We start from the raw sequence: 26,532 nt of genomic DNA, 5'->3' as shown, positions 1-26,532 counted from the left end.
TGTCTTGTCCTGTGTTATGGGGAATCTTGAAATCACTGGTATCAGAAGGTGAATTGGCTGCATGGCCCTTGTGTTATTTATAATTTCCACTAGAGGGTGCTGTTAGGTCACTTTAAAGTAGACTTGGTGAAGGAGCCGCCTGGCTTGGTCTCCAGTCCTAGAAGAGCCATGTGGTAATGACTGGTGTCAGGCCCAGCTACACCAAGAGCACCTGTCTCTTCCTCTGAGCATTTGGGTCCTGAAATACACAGCCCGAGAAGGTCCCTCAGTGACAGCCTAGCGTGCCTCCAGGCGATTTGCCTAAATTGTGATTCAGAGGCTTTTGTTCTTGATCTCTCTTCACTTCAAGCCAGCAGGACTGGGAAGGGGGAAAAGACCCACCCCTGGAGGAAGCTGAGAAGATCGCAGCTTCAGGATGGGAATGGGCAGGGCGGCTGTTTCCCTTTGTGGAATCTGCTGGAATGATGGGGGGTGGGGGCGTGGTGGTGGCTACGACTCGCAGCCCTTTCAGTTACTGTTAGGAGCCCTGAAATTGTAGAGGCACCTGCTCTCCTTGCCAGCTACTTCTGGTCCACGAGGCTTCTTCGTCCTGCCCAATTGCCTTTCCAGTTGCTCCTTGACGCCCACCCTCCCTGTCTATCAGGTTCCCATTTCTGTTTCTCCCAGCCTGGCATCCTGACTGACTGGGCAGCAGCTCAGCAGCTGAGCCTGGGACAGTTGCCACTTGCCACAGAGACACAGGACGAGCAGGCCAGGGACATCAGCTCCTCCATGAAGGAATAAGCCAATAGACCAGGGGTGGGGGACGTCCGGCCCTAAACCGTTTGGTCTGGCCCTGCCCAGGCATTAGGGGTGAGTGAATGAAATGTTTGACTAAATACAGCAGGCTCACTTTTAAGGTGATTATTTTGTATGGCCCACGAATGATGTTATAAATACCCAAATGGCCCTGGGCGGAAAGGAAGTTCCCACCTAACCCTGTTCAGACAGATGACAGTCCTGCCAGCTAAAGAACTGCATCTTCCGCCTTGAAGACGGATGTGCAATACTGACCCTGCCTCTCCCAGAGCCTTCAGTTGCCTTGTGCAGAGATAGCTTGCTCCCAGAACGGGGAAATTCGGCCGACGCTCTATCCACTGAGCCAAACTGGTTCGGCTCAAAGCTGCTTTTCGTTTCATTGCCTGGGAAGTGTAATTTCTAGGCCAGACTTGCTCAGTTGCATTTGGTCTAAGACTGAACTAGATTGAGGCCATCATTGTTATATTTTTCTTTTGTGATGATGGCCATTCTGATAGCTATTTCAGAGGCGTGACCTGCAGAAAATGACATAGAATTAGTTCTTAGTTCTGAAAATCAGGCTAATGATATGATTTGGCTCCTTGAGTTGGAATTAGCTTACTTGGAAAAAACATATCTGGAAATTGCAGAAGTTCCTCAAAGGTGAAGGTGGTTTGTATAGAGATCCGAACCCTCAGACAGTGGCCCGAGCCCAGAACTAGGGAAGCGGCCCTTCTTCCCAGCACCATCTTTGGTTCACGCCAGGCGTATGGCGTTTTGGTGCTCACAGGGTCCTGCCTTCAGAGGCCAGCTCTTTGGGCCCCTCCTCAGAGCAGATCGTTTTCACACAGGGCTCAGCCTGCGCTGTAGGACCAAGACCTGCGTCCGCAGACCAGACCCACCTTTGTAAGCGCTCCCTCCTGTTGGGTGTCAGCCTCCACGTTGTGCTGTGGTGCAGATTTTAATGCATATTTTTATACATAAATGTTTCTAAAAGGCCAAACTTGATGCCAGGTTTTATATGCAGGTCACCATAATTTATATCTGTAATTCAATGAAATTTTCTTTAGACTTGTTAATAAAATAAAATAAAAATTATGTTTCCAGTTTTTCTTTGCTTTCCTCCTACTTCTTGTCTTATTGTCTGATTGTGAACTCTGGTTCATAAATCTCTGGAGACCAGCACAGGGGCACTGGGATATTGGGTGGGGATGGGATGGGGTACATGATCATTAGTGATGAGCTGGGGTAGGATGGGGCCAGATTTGATGGGAGTCCTTAGAAAAGACACTAGGGACCACTCAGAGCCAGTGTGGATTCATCAAGAGCCAGCCAGGCCAGATTAGCCTAGTTTCCTTCTGTCCTTTCCTACTTTCATGTTTCTTTTTCCTTGAGAGGGTCTCTGTGCTGATAGATTGAGAACATGTAGTCGGTAGAGTACATTTGGGTTTCAGTGAGGCATTTGACAATATATCTTTATGAACAAAGAGAAACATGGAACGGATAGCAGTCTATTGGATGAATTTCTGGGGGACTGACACGCTGTGGGCGAGAGCTCACTAATCAGCGTGTCACTGTCAGCAGGCAAGGACGCCTTTGGCAGGCAGTGTGCGCCTGCCCTTCAGTCTATTGGATGAATTTCTGGGGGACTGACAAGCTGTGGGCGAGATCTCATTAATCAGCGTGTCACTGTCAGCAGGCCAAGGATGCCTTTGGCAGCAAGTGTGTGCCTGCCCTCTGCCCTCTGCCCTCTGCCCTCTGCTCTGTCTGGCCAGGTTCAACACCTGTTGTTACTGGTTGGGATTAGGCAGCCCAAATCGCCAGTCTTGTAAATCTTGGAGGAAGAGCTTAGAGAATGACAACAAATCAGAAGGCTGCTTCGATGCGTCAAAGGAAGAATTTAGCACAAATAAATAGGAAGCAATATACTTGGATCCCCCAAAATCAACTGTGCAACATCCAAAGGGGGAGATCCCTGGAGTGCTGACAATAGATGTGGTGGGTGTGATGTTTATTAATGAGTCTGGAATACAACATCACAGGCCTTTATTTCTGTGATCCAGATTTATCCAGTTGGGAGGCTGGAAATTTAACGTTAGCCACCTCTCGGGCTGGCCCCCATCCCAGGACTCCTGGCCCTCCGTGGGGCAAGAAGCCAGAGATGCTGGCTGGGCCCTGCTCCATTTGCCACTATCTCTACGGTCGCTTCTCTGCTCCGCCATGCTGGGGCTCAGCCCTGGAATCTGCCCTTGCTCCTTGGACAGTCTGCCCTGGAAGGGCTCAGAATGCCCTTGACAGCGCCCTCCGCTGACAAATACCGTGGGCCTGCAGGCACTAGTCCCAGCCACCCCACCCCCGTTTCTGCCCATCTCCGGGAAGCACCCATTCTCCCCATGACCTACCTTGTCTACCTCCCCTATTCACAGTGTCTCTCCCCTTCCCCGCCCCTTGCAGGACCTTTGCACAAAGTCCCACCCACGGTGCCTTTGGAAGCCCAATGCTGGCCTCTTGCGTGGGGTGAGGAAGAAGATGCAAACACATAATTTATTATCTTACTAACTCTTCTGTTATTCCTGCATTCGAACAAGCAAAAATCTGAACCTGTGACCTGGCCTGAACCTCAGCTGAGTCAGTGAGCTCTGGCTTCCATGAAGGTTAATGTGATGGGAGGTGGAATTAATAGATTAGTGTCCAGGACCATGAAGGCGCAGGTCCTGCCCACCCCCGTGCTGTTGGGCCACAGGTGGGGAGCAGGATCCATTCCTGGGCCCCTTTCCTTATTTTTTCTTGAGAGAGCAAATGTGGTTGATTAAGAGCATGCTGTGGGTGCAGTACACTTGGCTTTCAGCAAGGTGTTTGCCAGTATGATGTGAAATGTGGAATTAGTGAAAATCCAGTTAGGAACTTGATTTCTACGTGCACATGCATGTGTTTTCACACTGGGAACAGCTGCAGCAGAGATTTTACATCCTGGTATGGGAGCCACGTTTTGAAGATGTTATTAACAAACTGGATCATGTCCAGAGAGCACTAGGCAGCCTGGTGAGGGCACTTAAAACTATGGCAGCGTGGAAAGGAGACGCACGAGAGGGCAGTCTTGGGGGAAAGAGATTGGGCTTTTTATCCCCCCTTTGACTTCAAAGGCAAAGCTAAACCGATGGGTGGAAGTTATATGGCCCCAAGTTTAAGCTGTTAGGTCAGGAGGAACTTTCTAGCTAGTAGAGGAATCGCAAGTGAGATGTTTGGCACATCCCAGTGGGCGGTGAGTTCCCTGTGACTAGAGGCATTCAAGAGAAAGGAACACTTGACAGGAACGCTGCAGTGGAGAGTTGGACATCAGAGAAGGGGTGTATGAGAAGACCTCAGGGTCTTCTGATCCTGGGACATGGTTGTTCTGTTGTTGTTTTTTGTTTGTTTTTTTTATTTTTTGTTTTTTAATTTTATTTATTTATTTTTTTTTACCCCCCTACCTCCCGCCCCCCAACCCTCCCCGGCCTTCCCGCTGCAGTTTGACAATCTGTTTGAGGCAGCTCTGGGTTGTTCTGTTGTTAAGTGATTGTCTCAGACCTGCCCTCAGGGGTTGGGAGGACAGAGTACAAGAAAAATGTTGACATGTCCTCTTCTCAGTTTTAGACTGTTGTCTGTTGGCCCATTTTTACAGGCACAGTTGTGGTTGATATTCCTTTCTTTTTATATTATGCACACACACATGCACCTGCATGCATGCCTGTGCACATGCGCGCGCATACACACACACACACGCACACACACATGCACACACACGCACACACACAGAGTTGATTTCACTGTCAAAAGCCTTTGAAGTGAGGTGGATGACAGCTCCCTTCCCCCGAGCCCCGCGGACACTCAGCTGCTAATGGACTGTCAGCCTCTTTCATTACGGGCTCCAGACTGTGCCGGCTAGTGTAAGAGTAGTGCCTCTGGCAAGAACCTGGCACTTGGGCCTCAGCCAGTTGACATTTGTGATTTGCCTTTCTTCACATTGGGACAGCCCTCCCACCGTGAGTGACTGAGCCCGGTTGCCAAACAATGGTGTGAAGCAAGTCGGGTCGCCTGCCTGAAGAGGCGAGGAGGACCGGGTCTGGGCGCTTCAGGAGGGCCTGTGACAGGTACCTGGGGGTTGGGAGGGGAGACTATGATGGGAACGCAGGAGCTCTGGGGAGGGTGTACAAGGGACAGGGAGGGTCTTGATCACAGGTGTTAACGTAAAAAACCATTGAAACCTGTAAAGAATTTTTGTGAGTTTATTTGAGCCAAACTGTCGACATATGCCGGGAAGCAGAACCTCAGCGAATTGAGATAGTGCTCCGGAGAATGGCGGGTTACATCCGTACTTATACATGAAATTCCTTGGTGACAGATTTAAGGAGGTGGGATTAAGCGAAGCAGGGAAACCTCTGTGATAGGATAAAAAGTAAAATGATGGACACATACTTAGATGGGTGCAGAAACAATTAACAAGGAATCTGTGTTATCTGTCCTGGGCCCAGCACACCAGATCAAAGTTGATCTTGTCAGTGAAGATACTGGCCTAGGACATAACTGCCCACCATAACTGCTTTTAGTTAAAGTGTAATTTCAGACCATCCTTTGTGGTTATTTTAGGTCTCTGAGTCTCCAGGCCTTCCCTGAGCTTCTCAGGTCAGCGTGTGGCCCCTTTCGTCCACACAGGCTCCCATCCAGGTTTCAGGGGCAAAGGGAAGTTGGTCTGGACCCTCCTATGATGCTGACCTGTCCATAGAGACAGCCCTGAGTGGTGTGACTCTCAGGGCACCCCAAGCCTGAGACCTGACAGCGGAGATGAGCAGTTGGAGGGCGAGGAGGTGCCATGGGCCCTGCTGGGTGCTGCCCTCAGCCCTGGCACTGGTTCTATGCCCTCTGGTCTTCAAGATGAGGCCCCTCAGGCCCCTGGCCCTCTGCCCTTCAGCTCCCCAGGAGGCCGGCTCTACAGGGATCAGTAAGCCCGTTTGTCTAACCTGCCTTGGCTGGCTGGGCGGGCCAAAGTTTCAGGTCAAAGTCTCCCATCCCTGAAGAACAGAGAGTGGTCACTTGCTCACCGACGATGACACAGGGAGCTCTAGCCTCAGGTTAAATTTCTACTCCTGTTCCCCCATCTGCTTGTCTCTATCTTTTCTTTTTTTCTGCCTCTATTCTTTCTGCTTCTTATATTTCTCACCGGCCACTGATTCAGAGTGCCCACATCAGGAATGTGCTGGCCACCCGGGGGGAGACTGAGAGCCCCTCTCCACATTCATGGGGAGCAGCACCAGGAGGTGATAGTGACGCGTGTTTGGGGCACAGAAGACTCGCTGTTGAGGTTCCGTGAGAGGGGGCTGGTGCATGTCAACTATAGAATCAACACTGATAAACACAGTGCATTGAGGTTAGAGATAGGGTGCTGGGTGGAGGTCATCAGGAAGGCTTCCAGGAAGAGGTGATGATGAGCAGGGATCAAGACTTGTAGGAAGAGATGGCCAGAAGGGTGATTGTTCTCTTCAAAGCGGAGGTGCGGGTGGACGGCTGCCTCCAACTCCCCCAGCTGGAAAAAAATCCCTGATTTCTGCTTGAGAATGTGGACGTTTGTCTTAATTAGCCTCTCTGGCTGCACAAGCAGCCTCGGTGTTGAGGCAGGTGTGCGAAGACCCAGCACGCCACTGGCAAGGTCAAAGCCCGAAGAATGAAACACCCTGACACCTCCTTGCTGAGAAACAAGCAGGAGCGGTGGTGGGCCATTAAATCAGCCAGACTGCCAATACCTAATCAAGATGAATGGCTCCGGGAGGCCAGGCCCGGGGGTAGTATATCCTAGGCGGGGAATGGGAAGACGGCCTCGGTGGGGGCTGCACCGAGGCCAGGGAATGCTAGGCGAGGAGGAGTTCAGATTCAGGGGAGATGCCAAGGAGGTTCAGGGTCACTTCCAGCACCAATTGTGAGCAACGAGGGCCTTTCAGTTGCCACGTTCCATGGCCAAGGTCCCTGGCCTACTGAGCGCTTGCTCCGGGCCATCTCTGTCCTAGGACTCAAGGCACGCCTCTGCCTAAGGAATCACACTGAGCTGTGCAGAGATCACATACACATATGTTATCCTGATGCCATCCCAAGGGTCATAGCAGAGCTCCAAGGGCTGTGGGCGAATGGCTTCTGGGAAGAGATGGCAGAGATGAATTTCTCCAGGCCCCATTGTTCCAAACTGCTGGTGGCAAGAGCCTGTTTTACCTCATCTTCTGACCTCTGATCCTCTCTGGCACCATCTGCAGGCGGCTGCCAGGCCAGTCTGTCATTCACAGTTAATTGAGCAAGTATTATGTTAACAACACTTGGTTAGCCTCTGGGGTATAATGGCGAATTAGACCTGGCCCCTGCCCTCTGGCACACACACACACACGAGGAAAGACACCCACCGGAGGAAAGACACCCACCGGCATTCTCCATGTCACTCGTGGAGCTCGTCTGGTGAAACACGCCGGAAGCTGCCAGCATTGGGGTTAAGCCCAGGCTGTATCCCTCGCCCGGATGTACTCAGCCAAGATGTGCAACCTCTGTCAGCTTCCAACGCCTTCTTTGCAAAGGAGGATGAGAGTATTTGCCTTGCGGGGTAGCTTTGAGTGTAAGCGAAGTGTTGTTCGGAGAGTTCCTAGCATGGTCCTGGTCTGTAGCAGGCACTTCATAAAGCGAGCCCCCTTTCCCCTCCCGTTGGTGACTATGTTAGGATGTGGGTGCTTCTGTGTGATCACAGAGTTCCCCACCGATGGGCAGAGGACACGGCTGGCACCGTGGTGTTCTTCACAGTGCTGGCCTGTTCACTCACTCGTTCGACAAACTGGAATGCCTGAGAAGTGCCAGTCACTGTGTTAAAAAATTCAAAATAGAAGACGAACAAAACCAGGTCCCTGCCCTCATGGAGCTTCTAAGGGAGTAAGGGAGGAGAAAAAGAAAAAGAGCTCTTCATTGTGGAACTGTGTGGGGGGGTCCCTTTGGTGTTTCCTGGGGGCTCTGCTCTAGTGCCCACACAGGTTCTGTGAGGAAGCCGAGGGCAACCCAGAGCTGGTTGTGTGAGATTAGAATCCCAGTGGGGGGACTGGGAAACGGGCCCCTCTCCCAACCATAGCCCAGTCCCCCTGGGGTTCTGGCCTTGGGGACAGACTGTTAGGGTGGCTTTTCTGTGGTTGTGGGTGGCCTGTCATTCAGAGGGGCTTCAGGAATCTCTAGGTTAAGGGAATTTTAAGGGGGTCCTATTCCCCAAATGTGCCCTGGGAGAGGTGACGTCATCTCCTTGGGGTCCTGTCAGAGTCCAGCAAGGGAAGGGACAGCCAGAGGCTGAAGTCTGTCTTACCAGGGTTGACACATTAAAAAACGTTTTTCCCCACGGGCATGTGTGTGCACATGTGAGACACATGTGCCCACCCTCTCCTGCCCCAGCCCTTCCCCATCAGGGCAGTTATTATTCTGGGCATCAGAGGAGCCGAAAATGAATGGGACCAATGCAATGAGCGACACCTTGTAAGACAATCTCAGTTACCAGATAGCCGATCTCCGTGCAACCCCAGGGAGGATAAAAGGAAGCCCCGGGACTGTGAGCAAATGACACCCCGGAGCCGCTGGGGCAGAGGCAGAGGCAGAGGCATGGAGATGGGGCGGTTCCTGATCTGCCAGCTCAGAGCAGAGGCTGGGTACGTGGCTGCTCAGCTGAGAAGCGCCATTCCTCTTCCAGGAAGGGACAGTGAGGGGACGGTGAAGAGCACAGGTAACCAAATTAGTCACGTGGAGAAGGGTGCCGTGTGACCAGGCCGGGCCGGGCCATCGGTGGCTGCAGCTAATCTCGCTCTGCCTGACAGCCAGGAAGACCAGCTTCCCCGGAGGGTCCCTGTCTCCGGGGAGAGGCCAGGCCCTGCCCGGAGACCCCACCGCCCGGCCCGCATGACCCTCCATACTAGTTTCCGAATCCCCGTCGGTGGGTCAGGTGGCGTGCCCTGGGTGGCCGTTCTTGGAGGGGGCCTGGGCTGCTTCGAGGAAGGTGCCCGACCTTCACTCCCCGGGATCTGTCCTCAGATGGCGCAGAGGAGGGAGGGCGGGAGGGACAGCAGCCCTCCCACACCACCCAACCGTGATCACAGCGAGAGTCTCCGTCTTCTGAGTCCGGGCCAACCTGGGCTTCACCAAGGCCTTCTCCCCAGCCTCTCATCCCAGCGTCCCCCGGGCCCTGAGGGCCGTGTGCTCAGCTCCTGTCACAGGCTCAGTGGTTATGTGACTTGCTCAAGGTCACCCGGCCACGGAACGGCAGCACCTCGACCCAAACCATCGCTTCTCTGACTCTGAACGCAGCACTCATTTGGTTAAACAATCCTTTCCATGTTCACACTCCTCTCTTCTGTAGAAGGGGGAATGCATGATGGGTTAGTTTTTATAAATCTCAGTTTCAATCTCTTTAAAAATGTTGAAAGAACCACAGCTGCCTCTCTTGTCATTGTCTCCCTCCCCCTTTCCCTTCCTGCCTCCCCTTCCCCCCCAACCCTTTTCTCAGCTCCCCCTGAGCTCCCCCTGCACACGGGGCTCCTCGTGCTGGCTGCCTTGGGTGTTGGAGGAGACACAGAAGAGGTAGGGGCCTCATGAACGAGAGGGTCCTCCCCGTTGAGGAGGGGGTGATTCTGTCTGCTTTGGGCAGTCTGATGTGGAGGTCACCTCAGCCATCCCCCGTCTAGGGCGAAAGCGCGGCTCCTATAAATTTGGTGGACATCATCTTTTTAAAAATATATATTTTTTATTGATTTCAGAGAGGAAGGGAGAGGGAGAGAGATAGAAACATCAAGACGAGAGAGAATTATTGACCACCTGCCTCCTGCACGCCCCCTACTGGGGATCGAGCCCGCATATTACAGGCATATGCCCTGACTGGGAATCGAACCGTCACCTCCTGGTTCATAGGTCGATGCTCAACCCCTGAGCCATGCCAGCTGGGCATGGTGGGCATCATCTTTAGGCGAGAGCGTCTTCCCACAGAGTCCCCTGTAGAAACCACAGTGCAGCGCCCCACCACCCTCCTCAGTTCTGCCATCTGACCCGGATTAGGCTCACATGGGTGGGTTTTCACCTTTGGGACTCATAGCAATTCCATGATGGAGTTATGAGTGTTCCCGTCTTCCAGATGAGGAAACAGGCTCTTGCGACAAGATTGAACCCCTTGCTCTCAAGGGGCCGCCGCCCAAGGTGCAGAGCCAGGAGCCAAAGGGCGGTTGGAAGTCAGTGCGTGGCCTCCTCACCCAGTGCTCTTTCCACCGTGCTCCGTGGCACGGCCAGCATCCCGACCTCATCCCAGCCTGGAGAGGGAAGGAATGCGCCCTGCCCGTGCCAGAGGTAAAAAGCAAGCAGCCAGGCGGCCTGATCCTGCGGAGAGCAGCGATGGCTCCCTGGGCGGGGATAAAGCAAACAAGCGAGGAGCCGCTGATTGGGAGATAATCTCTGAGAAATGATAGAGTGCCAGTTGCTCCCGCAGCTGCAGGGCTGCAGCTGGGCCCAGTGCTGATGCGAGCGCCACCCCCCAGATCTGCATTGTCACTGGCTTGTTGGAAAAACAGATGTTATTGTCCTCTGTTCCCGGCCCGGCCCGTTGTCCCTAGTAGGCACTTAAGCACAGGAGGGGGGTTAGAGAGACAGAGACGTGCGTCTATTTCAGGCTCTTTCTGGAAGCTGGCACTTCTGTGGGACACAAAGGGTGCAGGGAGGGACCTCCTCCGCCTGCTCTGAGTGTCCTGGGCCAGCCGTGGGGAGGAGCTGCCCTTTTGGTCCCTTGTCCAGCCCCTGGGTGCTGAGGACTGGTTCTGGGAGGAGGGGCCTTTGTCCTCTCGTAGGTCCACCACCTGGGGACCCTAAGCTGATGTAAGAGGAAGGGATGATGGAGACCTTGGGCCTTCCGCCTTGACTTGCAGAGTCTAGAGCAGTGGTGTGTATGTGTGTGTGTGTGTGTGTGTGTGTGTGTGTGTGTGTGTTAAAATATATTTTTATTGATGTCAGAGAGGAAGGGAGAGGGAAAGAGAGAAACATCAATGATGAGAATCATTGATTGGCTGCCTCCTGCACACGCCCCGCACTGGGGATTGAGCCCACCATCAGGGCCTATGTCCAGGAATTGAACCGTGACCTCCTGGTTCATAAGTCGACGCTCAACCACTGAGCCACGCCGGCCGGGCATGCTGAGCACGTTCTCAAAGGCTTAGCCCCACACCCGGCAGCAGCTTGCTCGTTTGCAGGTGGAAACTTTCCACGGGAAGAACAGTACAGGCTCTTCCACCAGGTCACAGTGGCTATGATTCAATGGCAGCGCAGAGGCTCTCCTGCACCTAAATAGCTCTGCAGCAACCTGCCCGGGTGCCTCCAATTCCCGCCTGAGCCAGTCCTTCAAATGAAGGCATTGTATTTCCCAAAGGCCCTTGCTGATATACAAGCGCTCACAGAGGGGAAAGAAAAAAATCTGCCATCGCCGTGGAGAACAGAGGCTGGGGCCCAAAATGAATGCTACGCAGAGTGGGCAAGTTTTGATGCCACAGAGAGGAGAAGTGGCCAGCCCATGGGCTGCTGCCCTGGGAGGGGGCTGTGGGGCTGTATGAGAGAATTAGGAATTTTAGGGGGAGAATTAGGAATTTTAGTTCTGAGAGGGACCTGGTTCTACACATCACTGATCGCCCCATTCTGCTTTGAGACTGGCAGTGTGAGAGCACAGAACTAGCCCAGTTTTTCTGCCCCTGGCTGGAGTGGGAGGAGGGGGCTTTTTATGCTCTGCTGACCTTCAAACCCCAGAAGCTCAGAGATGGGGCCACCTCTGCCTGCACAGGTCCTCCTCCACATCTCAGTGGGGTACAGGGGCAGAGATGGGGTGGAGACAGAGGCCCCAGCATCTCATCCATCTCCCTGGCCCGGCTGCCTTAACTGCACCTCACTCTGCTCTGTGCCTTTCTCCTCCCCCCGCTGGGGCCGAGGAGCTGATTGTAGGTGAGCTCAGCCCCCCAGCCAGCAAGGGCTCCCCAGGGCAGAGGGTGCCCTGGTCCACCCAGACAGCTTTGATGAAAGAAGAGAGAACCTAATCATTGAGTGGGGGGTGGAGGGGCCCTGTTCTGTCATTCCCTCTTTACCTGGCATGAATTAGGGAGCTAATCAATTGGGGAGGTGCCTACCAGGCAGAGATGCCCTTCCTAACCTTTTCCTACTTGGTATTCAGAACCTATTTCACTTCCCGTAGCAGAACTTCTAAAAAAGTCACATCATAAAGCACATTAGAATTCATCTGAAGTGGTTCCCATAAAAATGATTATTATTGTCTAGTGATGATCTAGGTGAGCTCGGGCTTAGCACCGGAACTGAGGGAGGATGTGCCCCTTGCCCTGGGGCCCACCCACTTTGTTCTGCTCCAGGAAGCACTAAGGAAGTTCTGCCCAATGTTTCCAAGGCCAGCTCCCCCCACCCCCTTCACTGCATCCCCGCCAGCTCTCCTGACTTCCATACCAGCATTAATACACAGTGTCCAGGAGAAAACAAAAGGAAATGGGCTGGAGCCCCCAAAAGCTTGCTTACCTGTGATGGCCCCTTCTTCCCTCCCCTGCACTTCAGTCCCCTACCCCTGCTCTGATGCTCAGATCTGGTGTGGCAAAGAGGTGTTTTCTGGAGGGAAGGGCTTTCCCTAAGGATGACACTCGAGGACTTAGGATGGAGAGGAGCCCTGAGAAGTTGGACGGCCATCTCCTCGCCCCAAGCAGGGACTCCTATAGCCTTGAAGGCAATGACAGCACCTTAGTCATCTCCCAAGGTGGGACCTGGGCAGGGCAGATGTGCCTCCTTAAAGCATGTTCCCTACAAATATACAGCGTGGTGCAAAAGTAGGTTTACAGTTGTGAGTATGTGAACACAGTTTATTCTTGTATTATTATTTACTAACTAGAGGCCCGGTGCATGAACTTGTGCACTAGGGGATCCCTTGGCCTGGCCTGTAGGATTGGGTTGAAACTGGCTCTCCGACACCCCCAAGGGGTCCCTGATTGTGAGAGGCACCATTGGTTCACGTTTGGGGCCGGGGAGGGATGCGGGGAGGGAACCCAGGAGGGCTCCAGGCATGTCCAGCCCGTCTCACTCAATCCCCATCGACTGGATCCCAGCAGAAAACTAACCTACTGGTCAGAGCATCTGCCCCCTGGTGGTCAGTGCACATCATAGCAAGCGGTTGAGCAGTTTTAGCATATCATTAGCATATTAAATATGCCTTGATTGGTTAAACGGCCAATAGGACAACTGGACACTTAGTGTATTAGGCTTTTATTATAAAGGATTATTGTATTATTTTCCATACGAAAACCTATAAACCTACTTTTGCCCCTCCCTGTACAACCTTGCAGAACTAACCTATGGTGTCAGAAGTCAGGTGAGTGCTTGCCCTTGAGGGATCAGATGGGGCTTCATAACAGATTAAAGGGGTGCATTGACTTTACCTCTAGACACTTAGAACTGCGCCCCCTTCTGAACGTGCATGACACCTCAACGAAATGTTTATCCCAGAAGCCCTTTGTCAAGGGGAGATTGTTAACACCTCCATACTGATACCACTGAGATGAAATCATTTCTGCCAGGGAGGGGCGGCTCAGATCGCAGAAAGCAGTGCATGATGCACATTGTTCTCAACCTGGACTTGGAATGAGGGCATTAGACACAGCACACACTTTGTTTGCAAAAGATTTGCCTCTGGAAGTGTACGTGCTCTTGCTAATATTAAACTTAATTGGCAATTTCTGAATACATGCTACTCAGTCTTGGGGGTGAGATGGCCCAGAAGCATTCCACGTGGCAGGGAAGTCAGACTGAGGGAGGGTTAAGAATCTGACATGGTCATCCCCGCCCCCCCCTCCTGTCCCTTTGCTCAGTGTGGGATGTGGTCGCTGTTCAGGTCGCTGGAGCGTACATTTCTCTCCTGCTTTGGTGGGTAACAGAGTCGGGTTTTGGGCGAGAGACAGCTCTCCTTAGTGTGAGTGGTCAGAAAGAAACTGCTCATTGGAGGAGGCCCGAGAGCCTGGTCCCAGGTTGGTGACTGTGGTCCCCCTGTTTGCAAGGTGCCCCTCCCCGTGGCAGATCCCTTTGCGTAGCCTTTACCCCACTCGTCTCATCAAGAGGCAGAGTCTCTGTCCCAATCCTGTGAACCTGCATTGGCCTTTGACTTTAAAAAAACATGTATTTTTATTGATTTCAGAGAGGACGGGAGAAGGAGAGAGAGATAAAAACATCAATAATGAGAGAGAATCATTGATCGGCTGCCTCCTGCACGCCCCCTACTGGGGATCCAGCCCGGCCATGAACCCTTGACCAGAATCGAACCCGGGACCCTTCGGTCCGCAGGCTGATGCTCTATCCACTGAGCAAAACCAGCGAGGGCGGCCTTTGACTTGCTTTGACCAACAGTACACGGCAGAGGCGATGCTGTACGACTTCCCAGCCTCGGCCTCGACAGGCCCTGCAGCTTCTGGTCCCTCCACTTGGGACACCTGATACTGCCAGGTGACGCAGTCGGGTCCAGTCCCCTGAAGGGTGAGAAGCCACAGGAAGCAGAGATGAGCTGTCCCAGCTGAGGTCCCCAGACCACCCAGCCGACAGCCAGCACCAACCACCAGACATGTGCACGAGGCCACTTTTACTAGTAGACCCCCTGGCCATGCCAGCCACCAGCTCACTGCACACCAGTGGACCAGGAGGGACTAGCCCAGTTGTCCACCCACAGAACCACGAGCAGATGAGACACTAGCTCTAAGCCATTAGGCTTGGGGGGTTTGTCACACAGCAACTCATAGCTGATACAGTGACGAGGGTCCCTGCCTGAGCACCCACTGGACCGTGCCCTTAAATAGTCTGTCCATTCCCCCCACTTTTTGCCCAAGATAGGTTTCTTTGATCATCCCCACCAGAGTCCAGGGCTGACACAGCTGTGCCCATTGCTCTTTATTAGTTTAATGTATGTTGAAGCCTCCAAATAGATGCCGGGGCCCAGGTGGAACAGATGAAATGTGACTAAGTTCTGGGGATGATTGATAATGAGTAGGGACTGGAAAATCAATTGTGTTAATTCCTGGTCTGTCACTGGGACCGAGAATTAATGAGAAAATCTGTCTAACTTAATGGTATTTACACATTATACAGAGTGTGATAAAATTGTCTGTGGGTGCTGCCTGGCATTCCAATTATATAAGGCCTGCACAGCCAGAGGGGCAGGCAGGTGGGAGCTGCCCTGGACCTGGGCTGGGCATGTAGAGGCCTCGTGGAATCCCCCAGTTTCCACACTAACCCCTGAGTAGGTCCCAGGCCCCTGTATGGATCTCGTTGGCATAGCTGATCCCTGCTGAGTTGCGGGCCGTCCAATGTCTCAGGGATTTTCTGGAAGGCACATTTGTGCACCTCCTTGGAGGATAACCCCTCCAGAAGCCGTGTGTGCAGGTGGACAAGGGCTAGGGGTGGCTCAGTCTTATGTGTTGCCTTGAATTGAGAGACACAGGTGGTCCTCCTGACACCCAGGCGCCTCCCCCAGGGAAGGTCAGCAGCAGCCCTACCCTATGCCACGCTCACCCAACCCTTGAGAGCCTCATGGAAACTGATGGAAGAGTCCGCTTTGGAGTCTGAGTGTTTGGAGAGTCTGTAGACTAGGTCTTTTGTCCTGCCTAGAGCTACCCACGGAGGTGGCCCCTGAGAACCCCCAGCTTTTGGTAGTCACCCCCTTGTGTGGTCTTCTCTCATACCCAATAGGGCTGACCTGGGGATGCAGGAGACAATTGCTAAAATGACTGTATGTGGCTTCTGAGGCCAGTTCATAAAACACCATGGCAGCTTCTGCCTGCTTCCCTCCCCTATCACTCACTCTGGGGAAGCCTCCTGCCAACCACCAGCACCACAGGAGTGAGCCATCTGGGAGGGAGAGCCTCCGGCCCCGGTCGAGCCTTCAGATGACCACAGCCCTGGCAGCAACCTCAAGAGAGACCCGGAGTGAACTTCTCCCCCAGTGTCTGACCCACGGACCCTGGGAGAGATAATAGATCTCAGTGTTTATTATTGTCTAAGTGGCCTTGTGGGGATAATTCGTTTTGCAACAATGGATAACCAATACAGGTGGGGCGGGAGATGGGAGGACAGGGCCAGGAGTATCGCACATCAGGGTGTGGAGCCGATGGAAGACATCCCCGTGTGGCTTCTGCACATAATTCAAGTGAAACCCACTTCCCAGACACTCCCTGCCCCTCCCACCTCTGTGCTTTGAATATGCTGCTTCCTCTGCCTGCTTCTCCCCCTCTTTCTCTCTTTTCATCTGCAGTAAACTCCCTGTCAGCCTCTACGGTCCAGCTCCCATGTGCCCTCCGGTGAGGCCTTCCCAGACTCTCTCGGGCAGTGTTTGTCACCTTCTTTGACCCCTCTCCCCCAAATGCCCTGTTTCTCAATAGATGCCTGAGGTTGGGCTGCAATGATGGGTTCCATCAGCTCTGTAGTTTTGAACCTGAATTTCATTAATCAACTCTGCTATCCCTCCCTGTTCACTGGCACCCGGAGGATGCTCCATGTAAGGGCGTTGAATGAATAAATGAACAGATGAGCCAGCATCAAAGGCAGCCTGGGCTAGAGGATCCATACGGAGTCTGCAGGGCCCGGAGGAGGGCAGGGCTTGGCCTGCATGAATGGAAGGGGCCTGAGCTGTTTATCGGCCTGCGTCTGTGAGTTTCAAGTCTGCTCATCCTAACCCCAGCAAGGGGGGTGTGTCCTCACCACACCCCTTTCAGAATCCTGCCCTTTTTACCCACTATTTCCTGTGCCCGACAGGCAGCCCTCCAGGGTTCCTTCCCTTTCTCCAAACCTGGAGGGCAGATGGACGGCAGTCAGACAAGTCTGATTCCTAAGCAGGTTCAAAGGTCTTTTCCCAGGGACCCCGAGCTTGTCTCTCTTTTCTCTGTCTCTGAAGTGCCAGGGCAGCAATTTGGATCTTGCACGCCCTGAGCAGGGTGGCAGCCAAGTGCTTTATTGCACAGAACGGATTTGTTCTGTGGGGAGTCCTTGGCCTGAAGGATAGCTTCGTGTCCTGGTGTGGCATAGCGCCCCAGCGTGGCCCTGCCCTGCTCTTGTTCCTTGTCTAACGGGAAGAAGGCTGAGGGGGGCTGAGGACAGGGAGGGGTCACCCGCAGTCCTATTGCTGCTCAGTCCTACTTACTGAGGGCCCAGCCAGTAAGTCAGCTCTCTGAGGGCGCGTGGAGAAAGGGGCAGAGCTGAGATTTGCTCCCAGGCTTATCTGACTTCAGAGGCCCTGCTCTTGACCATTGGGCCACCTGCCTCAGCCTGGCCCGGCCGTTCCATGGGTAACGCAGGCCCACAGCTCCCGGCCCATCCAGGGGTCCTGTCGGATTTGGCAGGACCGAGTCAGTGGCTGGAGGGCATGACAGCCGGGGGCGGCGGTTCCTGGTCCCTGACACCCACAGGCTCCTCCAGCTCCCAGAGCCAATCAGACTCCGTGGTTCCCTGCTTGGCTGAATTCTGCCGTGCTTGGCGACAGCGGAGGGTCGTTGTCATCTCTGGTGTGGGGCTTATCTTTTGGAGCTCTGCGGGGCATGAGGAAACCTGTGAACCAAGGGAGGCGAAAGCAAGATGAAAGAGGTAAAGGATTGGAATCTACCGGCTCCTGTGCCGGGCAGAGCGTCTCCTGCACCCAGCACGCGATCTCTCTATTAGCAGCGCCAGGAGCCCACGCAGTCCCCGCCCCCTGCCGTGGGCTCCCCGCTCTCCCCTTTGCCCCGAAAGTCAAGACTGCCTTGCTGTTGGGTACACAGTCCTGACCCATGACCTTTCTCTCTGAGCAGGGCCAGAGGGAGTTTTCCCCTGTGATAGGCCGATGGCTAAACCCTTCAGGGACACCCTGGCCCCACTCCTGTCAGTACTGTGCCCCAGGCATCTCCCAATGCAATGGGGGAGGTTATTGGCCAAGAAAGGGAAGGACTGCAATTTTCCTGGATTCCCCACTCCCCCTGTCTCCCACTCCTGTGCCCCAGTTCAGCCTGGTGAGGCTGTCAGTCCAGTGTCCCAGCTTCCCAAAGGGGTGGGCATATGGCTAGCTACGCCAATCACAGTATATCCTAATCCTCTTGGGCAACGGTGATTGGCCCTAGTGTGGCTGTGATCCCTTGGGTCCCTTACCAGAATGCGAGCTGCCGGAGGGCAGGGAGTTCCTCAGTTACCTGGCCAGTGGCATTGGTTCCATTGGTTCCATAAATATTCGCTGAGAGGATGAATCTGATGGAGTCACCTGTGTGGGGACAGAGGTGCTGGTGTGAGGCTGACCTCAGGCACCAGGAGGAGGGTTGCCACTGGCCTATATATCGTCTTATATAAGGGTGTCCGACTGGCAGTTTAGGCCCGATCCCTGCAGGGGACCCAAATTGGAGAGGGTACAGGCTGGGCTGAGGGACCCCCCCCCCCCCCCCCCCCCCGCAGCAGATGAATTAGGAAAAGTGCCCCGCTGGGCCAACGCTGCCACAGATCAGGGCACAGAGCTTGGCAAGCAGAGTGATGGGTATATTTCAGCTCTCATGCAGCCCCTTAGCTGGAGCCTTTGAGCAGGGCTGCAATGGCCAACATCGGTAGCCCCCATCCTCACTGTCACTAGGACAGACAGACCTGCTGGTGGATGAGGCCAAGAGAGAGACAGACAGCCCTGGTGACCTCATTTGATCGCTAGACCCACCCTGGACTCCCCTGTCATGGAGCCAGTGAAGCCCCTTATTTTGCTTAAGCCGGTTAGGTCGGGTTTCCATAGCTTGCCAGGGAAATGTCCCGCCGACACTGCCTTTCAGTTCCTGAGGCCTGTAGGTTCCTGGACGTGGTCCCTCCGCACCCATCCCTCCCTGGGCATGAAGGCGGTCAAGCCAAGAATAACTGTGGTTTTTAGGAATTGGTCACGAACCCAAAGAACTGGACCCAGTTTCTAGCTCTGGTCCCTGGTGCCGGCTGGCCTGGATTGGGATCCGAGTTCCATCACTCACCAATGTTTGTAGCCTGGGACCATTACTTACTCTCACTGGGCCTCAGTTTCCTCGTCGGGACAATGGGGATAAGAGCAGTATCGACTTCACAGGGTTGTTGAGAGAATTACATGGGTTAGTTGGGTGGACCTCGTTGAGTATACCTGGCACGTGGCAAATACGTGCCGTGATGTCAGCTGTGTTATTACAAGCGTGGGCTCCTGAAGAAGCCTCCTTCGCCATCTCTAGATGGGAGCAAGACTCCCACACCCAGAGGTTGTTATGAGGTTAAGTGGGATGGAGTGGGCCAAGCCGTGGGCACGGGGCCTCGCACACAGTAGGTGCTCAGGAAATGTAGTTGAATGTGAGTCTTGGGCGCTTCGCTGACACCTTTGAGCTGAGCTCACCTGCCCCAGCCAAGTGGAAAGGAGCCCGCGCTTCAGCTGGGAGCCCAGCAACGAGGAACTAAATCCTGGTGCATGTCATTCCCGAGTCAAAGTTCTCCTGCGAAGCTTCCCGCAGGAGCCTCCTCATCCTAGACGGCAGCTGCTCACCTCGTGGCTCACCTGCTCACTAGCTCGTCCTCCAGGGGCCAGAGAAGGGGAGAGGGAAGGAAGGGGAAAGTCTTTGATTGGTGGGGAGCCTGCCGGCAGGTGACCATCACTGGGTCCCGAGGACCAGTCCGCCATATCAGCAGCCCGGTTCTCTGCCTGTCCTCTGCTGTTTCTGGTAGTTAGTGTGTCTGAGCATTTAGGGCAGCCTGGGGGGTGCGGGGGTTAGGTAGGGTGGGTGGGCAGGAACACCTGAGGCTGGGGCTGCAGAGCAAAGCAGAGGGAACCAGCTGGGAGGACCCCTGCCTGGGACGAAGGGAGCAGCAGGGACCCGTGCTCTGACACCCAGAATGTTCGTCTGCACTGCATACACTGTCTGCTGGCCGCTGACCCCACAGCGTGAAGCAGGACCCGTCTGCCTGGACCAGCCATGGGACCGAAACCGAGGTCGGGGGGTGGTGGGGGTGGGGGAGGAGCAGGGGTCCTCATCTGTAAAACCGGAGCAAATAACATCTGCCAAGTGGGCCCTGAGGCATGGCGAAGACTCCACCAAGTCAAAGGTGTGCGCTCCGGCCGGAAATGAACTGCTCTCTCGGCCTTGGGAGGACCTTTGTCTTCCCCAAGAGCCCCCCTACCCCACCCCCCAGCTTTGTGCTTCCTGGCTGGCTTACCTCCCACTTCGTTTATTGGGGGCGGGCAGGGGGGCTGAAGTTGATTCTGTATTTTAGAGATGAAGAAACTGAGGCTGATGGAGGGGAAGGGGACTTAGTCCAAGTCAAGCCCAGGAGAGGACACATCCCCAGAACTCCCGTCTGCCACCAGAGGGCGCTCCCTAGGGTGAGGAGGTCCAAGCCCTGCCACTTTCTGCTGTGTGATCTTAGGTAAGTCTGGGCCTCAGTTTTCTAATCTGCAAAATGGGAGGGTGATGATTATCAATCCTTAATAAACTACACGGCACATAAATGTTCAAAATGCTAGCTAATACATAGTCTTAACTGTCTCTCTGGGAGGTACTGTTCTACGTGCTGGTATTATTGCTATTATTCTTGTTAGCAAACAAAGGACTCATATATTATTGATTTTTTTACAGAAAGGAAGGGAGAGGGATAGAAAGTTAGAAACATCGAGGAAAGAGAAACATCGATCAGCTGTCTCCTATACACCCCCTACTAGGGTTGTGCCCACAACCAAGGTTCATGCCCTTGACCGGAATCGAACCTGGGACCCTTCAGTCCGTAGGCCGACGCTCTATCCACTGCGGCACACCGGTTAGGGCAGGACTCCCTTCTTATTTTCTCATTTCTGGTGAGAGCTAGAATTTAAAGCTCCCCCTGTTTGCTCTGCTGCTACTTCGGTTTCCAGAAAGCCGTTTTCCTGAGCCCCCGTGGCTAACAAGATTGCCCAGACGACCAGGTTTGCAGCCTCTAGGCTTGGAGGTTCCCAAGAAAGGAGAGAGCAAGTGATGAAAACCCGACTTAAATGGCTTAAGCAAAATAAGGGGCTTCATTGTCTCTGTGACAGGGAAGTCCAGGGGTGGATCTAGGGTCAAATGTCACCAGGGCTCTATCTGTCTCTCTCTCAGCCTCATTCACCAGCAGTTCTGTCTGTCCTCGTGACAGGGAGGGTGGGGGCTCCCTATGCTGGCAATTCGAGCAGTTCGAAGACTCCAGCTAAGGGGCTGTGTGGGAACTGAAATACAGTGGGGCCTTGACTTATGAGTTTAATTCGTTCTGAGACCGAGCTCGTTAAGGAGCTCGTTAACTCAAATTACTCTGTCAACTCAATGCAAAAAATCCGCGGAGAGACAGCTGGTATCTCAAAAAACTCGTTAGTCGGGACACTCGTAAGTCAAGGCCCCACTGTATATCCAACGCTCTGTGTGTCCAGCTCTGCGCCCTGGGACACGGCAGTGTTGGCCTGGAGGGCCCGGAGCTGGTGGGGGCTCAGTGGGTGACATAGGCACCGAGTCCTTGCTGTGTGCCCGGAGTTCGCCTGCTCTGTCTCATTTAAGCCCCACACCTGCCGGGTAGGTGCTACCATCCCATTAAGTGGTAAAGACGCTCCGAGAGGTAGTCATAGAAATACGCTCCCTCAGGCGAGCTGATTCCAAAGGCCCTGCCCTGACTCCGAGCTGAGCCTGGAGGCCGCGGAGACCCGCCCCAAGCAGGGAGTGTCCGCCCCGAGCCACTTGCCCAGGGAGGGTCTTCACCTGGACCTCATTTCATCCGCTGGGTCCTGGCCTCCCCTCCTCCAGCCCACCTATCCCAGAGCCCCCCAAACCCCCCTGCAGCCTCACCGTATACCACTTCCCCTGCTCCCACTTATGTCTTGGCAGCTGCTTCCAGTTTCTTGAGCATGTCCACGGGTTCTCACCATCAAAGGGTGGACATCATCTGGTCCCTGAAGCCACCCCATCTTCCCTGGGACCCCTGACTGCCCGCCACAGGCCCAAGGCCAAGCCTGAGCCGAGCCTCAGGGCCTGTCTGCCACCAGAGGGCGCTCCCGGGGCGGCCTTTCTGGCTGCTGAGGGGTGGGGCCCCGGGGAAGGGACCAGCCCTGGGGATGCTTTGCCAAGAGGCTTCTGGAGACAGGGGTGTCCTGACAGGATGACCCCACCTGGAGCCCAGGAGGCCCTGGACTGTGAGGCCCTGGGCACCTTTGTTATTCAAGCCCCGGTCCTGGGAGATGCCCATGGATGGAGGAGGAGCCCCAGCATCCAGGACCGTGGGCTCAGCCTCCGCCTTCCCTCCCCGTCCACACTGCGGCTCAGGCCAACTCAAAGTCAAAGTCAGAGCAGCCCAGCAGCTGGTTTCCCATTCCTCACTCATCGATTCACCGACTCATTCATTCAACAAATATTAGTTGAGCCCTTGGCTAAGCCTTGAGAGACCCAGACAGCCCCTGCTGTAGCAGAGCATTTAGTCTGTTGGGGGACAGGGATTAATGGTAATGTTGTGCGTTAAATTCTACAACAGGTGTGAGCAGAGGAGACTCCAGGTGCAAAATGGATGTACAGAACCTTTACCTGCAGGACAGAAAGTCTTCTCAGGGAGAGATGACAGCTGAGCTGAGACCTGAAGGATCTGGGGCATTAGCTAGGCAAAGTGTGCCAAGCACAGGGATCAGTTTGTGCACATGCCCAGAAGCAAGAGAGCGTTCACTCACTCAGACATTCATTCATTAATTTACTTGTTCACGCATCCATTCATTCAACAAATGCTTTTCCAGCACCTACTATGTGCCAGGCACCATCTAGGCGCTGCCGTTGGCTACAGCAGTGAACCAGGCCAATAGTGCCCCTACCCCAAGGCTCTTACATGCTGGTGGGACAGGGCCATTCAGGTCATTCAAAGAAATCGTAGGGCGGAAGGAGACATGTGGAAGGGACAGTGGCCTTTCCTCTGCTCAGAATACTAGGGCCCCATTCTCCACCTTCTCCTGCCTAGCCTGGCAACAAGCCGCCAAGCCTTCCTGCGCCGATCAGCTGTGGGGAGGTCACCAGTCCATGGTGGGAGCCTCTGCCAATGTATTAATAGCTCAGTCGAAGGCCTGAGGAGCAGTTGTGCTAATTACAATGATGAATGGATTTAATTTACTTAGTAAGAGTAATGTGCTGTCATTCTGTTGTCAGAACCCAGCCCAAGTGCCCACTCGCTCCCTTCTCCCCCTACAGGTGCCCACCCAGGTTCTGGCAGCCTTCCCCCTGGTGGCCCAGCATCCCTTGAGCCCAGGCACCTTCCTGGCCATCACCACGCCTGCTTGGGGCCTGTCTGCTGCCCCCTGGGTGCTGAGGGAGGAACGGTCTTCTCCACCCCACGTAGGGAGCTGAGGCCCGTCCCCCGCCAACTAAACATTTAAAAGGAATGCTCACTTCAGCAGGCGAGGTACATTCTGGGAAGGAGAAATTCAGCCAGTTGGGGAGGTGGCCCGCCCATCCCTCCAAGTCACCTCTGCACAGGGCAGGGAGAGCCCCCTGATCACTAGTTGTCCCCACCCCATCTCCCTCTGTCTCATCCCCATGCACCCCTCACCCTGGCCCACACCCTTTTACCTGGTTCCCTGCTTCCTGACCATCTCTCTGCTCCGGAGCATGAGCATCTGTGATGACAGGGACACTGTCAGGTGCTCTGTGTGTCAAATCCCCAAATGCACACGAGAGCCTCGCTCCCGCACCCCGTGTGCCTCAGTCCTTGCAACAGGATGACTGGGGCTTCTCCCAATCTGTGTGTCTCCCTGCTCCACTCGCCTTCCAGGTGATGGCTGTGGGTGACAGGTAGCCCGGTGTCTTCATTCTGTCACCTGAGACATGCAAGGTCATGCAGCACAGAGGTGGAACAGAGGTCACACCCAATGATCTGAACCCAGGGTCTGTGGGAGCAGGACGTCCAGCCCAGAACGGCCTGCCCACGTGCAGCCAGAGAAGCCCAGGTCTCCATTTCCAGTGGGGGCTCAAGCCTCACCCGGACCCTCCTTTGACTGCTGTCATTGTCCTGGTGACCCCAGGGAGGGACTAAACTTTCCTTATGATTGACAGTCTCCTGCTGTCTAACCTGACTGCCTCCGGTTGCAGCCAATACTGCTCGCCATCAGTGTAGTTGGTGGGGGACTGGCTTCCACCTTCCAGGCCCAGCCTGAGACCCCTGGGACCGCCAGGCACTGTGACCGCCTTGCTGCCCGAGCCTGGCCTCGCCTTGGGTGACAGCAACAGTCTAGTCCCTCCCCTCCCGGCTCCCGGGGTGGCTGAGACAAGCTCGCTCAGTGAGTGGTCACGGTTGGTCGGGGAGAATGGGGTGGTGTTTGTTTTGTTTGTTCATTGCCACGCTTGCCTGAGTAGGCAGCTGACTGGCAGCCCGCCCAAGGGAGCCCTTCCCTCCCCCAGGCCGAGCATGGCTGAGGCTAGGAGGAGAGCAGGGGTTTCTGGGATAGGGCTCTGTCTCCATTCATTCTCCCTGCGGGGCTGAGAGACGTCACCTGTCAACCTTCAGCCTAATTGGAACAGGACAAAGGCAGCAGGAGGGACGGCAGCCAGACTCGAAGGAAAGAGAGTCCGAAGCACCGAGATGTCACCCAGCGGGACAGCCCGGCCTGGCCGCTAGCTGTCACATCTTGCTTGGCCTCAGTTTCTCCATCTGAATGAGCTGAAAGCGAAGGCCTGTTCTGGTTCTGGGATTCGACATCTATGATTCCTGCCCCAGGACACGACCAGGAATGGAGCAGGGTGGGCCCCTGGCCCCTCGTGGGATGCCCAGCGTTTGCCGGAAGTGCTGGCACCAGGCTGGCCCCTAATGGCCAGCTTCCTGCAGATATGAGAACTGCCGGGCCCCAGCGGGCAAGAGGCCAGATTGATAGTCGACTCCCACAGCGGGGGAGCTGGTCCGGCCTCATCGGTATGCAGTGGCCGTGCCGAGTGCTTAAGAAAAACTTATTAATTTCCCCTCCACAAAGACTGAGAGTTCGACAGTAATCATAGTATCAAGTCATAATAAAAAAAATCTCTCCGTTGAAAAAGCGGTTGGGGCTCTGGAGAGTTCAACAGGAAAAGATTGTATTAAGATAAAGGAGATTATAGCCGAGCGGACGTTAAAGGTTGTCATTGTCTGGGAAATCACATCAGGGAGGCCCGGGGACTGCTGTATCCTAGCAAGGGAGTGAGGTCCCCGTTCCTGACCTGGCGACACCCTGGCCGGCCAGCCCGCCTCTCGCCTGTCTCCCTCAGGCCTCCCGCCTGCCCCCCCAAGGCTCAGGAATCGGATGTCCGTTTGATCCTAATGGCCTGAGGACCGGCATTAGGGGCAGAGGGTGGGACAGCCTATAGCAGCGGTTCTCAACCTTGGCTGCACATTAGAACCACCTGGGAATCTTTTAAAAATCCTGATTTCTGGGCCTCATCCTCCGGAACTTCTGTTTCTTTGTTACTAATGTTGTGGCCCCACCCCATAACAAAGAGACAGAATTTGCAGAGGATGAGGCCCAGAAATCAGGATTTTAAAAAGATTCCCAGGTGACTCTAATGTGCAGCCAAGGTTGAGAACCACTGGTCTATAGATTCTGGAAGGCACTCTGGCAGGCCCCTGATGTGGGGACTTTGGAACATTTGCCCAGCAGTGGAGGGGCCTGGGGGGAAGTCCTGGTGGAAAGTCCCAGAGAATTCCAGTGAGGAGGAAGCAGGATGAGGCCACGCAGGCTCAGATGCTGGGTGGCCATTGCCCGCCTTGGGGCTGTCACCAAGTGACGGTTGGCTGGGTGGGGTGCAGGGCAGAGCTGGTGTGGGGTCCCTTCCCTTTGCCATCTGCACTTGGGCCAAATGAGAGGTTGCATAGACTTTAAAGCTGCAGTCAGAGCTAAACGTTACACTGGACTCAGGACAAGACCTTTCCAGGTTTAATGGTTGGGAGGCCGCCTGGAAGAGTGGCGCAATGATGGGTCTCCCCTGTCATTATCGAGGGGCCCATATCATGTGGAGCTGAAGAGCGCAGACTCCTTGGCTTTGAGTCCTGGCTCTGCTATGTATTAGCTGTTTGTCCTTGGACAAGTTACTTAACCTCTCTTTGCACCAACTTTCTTTTATTATTTTAAAATATATTTTATTGATTTTTTTTACAGAGAGGAAGGGAGAGGGATAGAGAGTTAGAAACATCGATGAGAGAGAAACATCGATCAGCTGCCTCCTGCATGCTCCCTACTGGGGATGTGCCTGCAACCCAGGTACATGTCCTTGACCGGAATCAAACCTGGGACCCTTCAGTCCACAGACCGACGCTCTCCACTGAGCCAAAACGGTTAGGGCTGCACCAACTTTCTTATCTATAGAACGGTGGTCATAGTATCTACCTCATAGCATTGTGATGAGGATTAGATGATTATCTATATATATACAAGCCAAGCGACTGGAACGACTGGCACGACCAGTTGCTTTGATGCACACTGTGGCCCGATTGGCCCCCCACCCTGATCAGGGGCCGCGGCCAACCTCCTGCATCCCCTCTCCCTGACCAGCCCAGCCCCAATCGGCCCCAATAAGAGTGGGGCCAGACCCCACCTGTGCACGAATTCTTGTACCAGCCTCTAGTCGTACATGAAGAGCTATAAATACAAATCTGCTCTGACCTCCTAACTGTCCTTGCCGAAGGTCACACAGCCGATAGGTGGCTAAGCCACATCCTGGGACCACC

The 26,532-nt window shown here is 54.3% G+C and overlaps 1 long non-coding RNA gene across 1 annotated transcript; it reads right to left on the bottom strand.

Moving 5' to 3' along the window:
* Positions 1-16,557: 16,557 nt before the first annotated feature.
* Positions 16,558-24,860, bottom strand: LOC107183575. The gene is made up of 3 exons (XR_001514363.1): positions 23,412-24,860; positions 17,986-18,094; positions 16,558-17,412 (listed from the first exon to the last, which is right to left on the bottom strand). It is a non-coding gene; the product is annotated as an uncharacterized LOC107183575 (long non-coding RNA).
* Positions 24,861-26,532: the final 1,672 nt, after the last annotated feature.

Source organism: Myotis davidii, unplaced genomic scaffold (genome assembly GCF_000327345.1).
Source record: "Myotis davidii unplaced genomic scaffold, ASM32734v1 scaffold299, whole genome shotgun sequence".
NCBI lineage: Eukaryota > Metazoa > Chordata > Mammalia > Chiroptera > Vespertilionidae > Myotis > Myotis davidii.
Note: the sequence above shows the minus strand (reverse complement) of the source record. Positions and strands in the feature narration are given on the sequence as shown.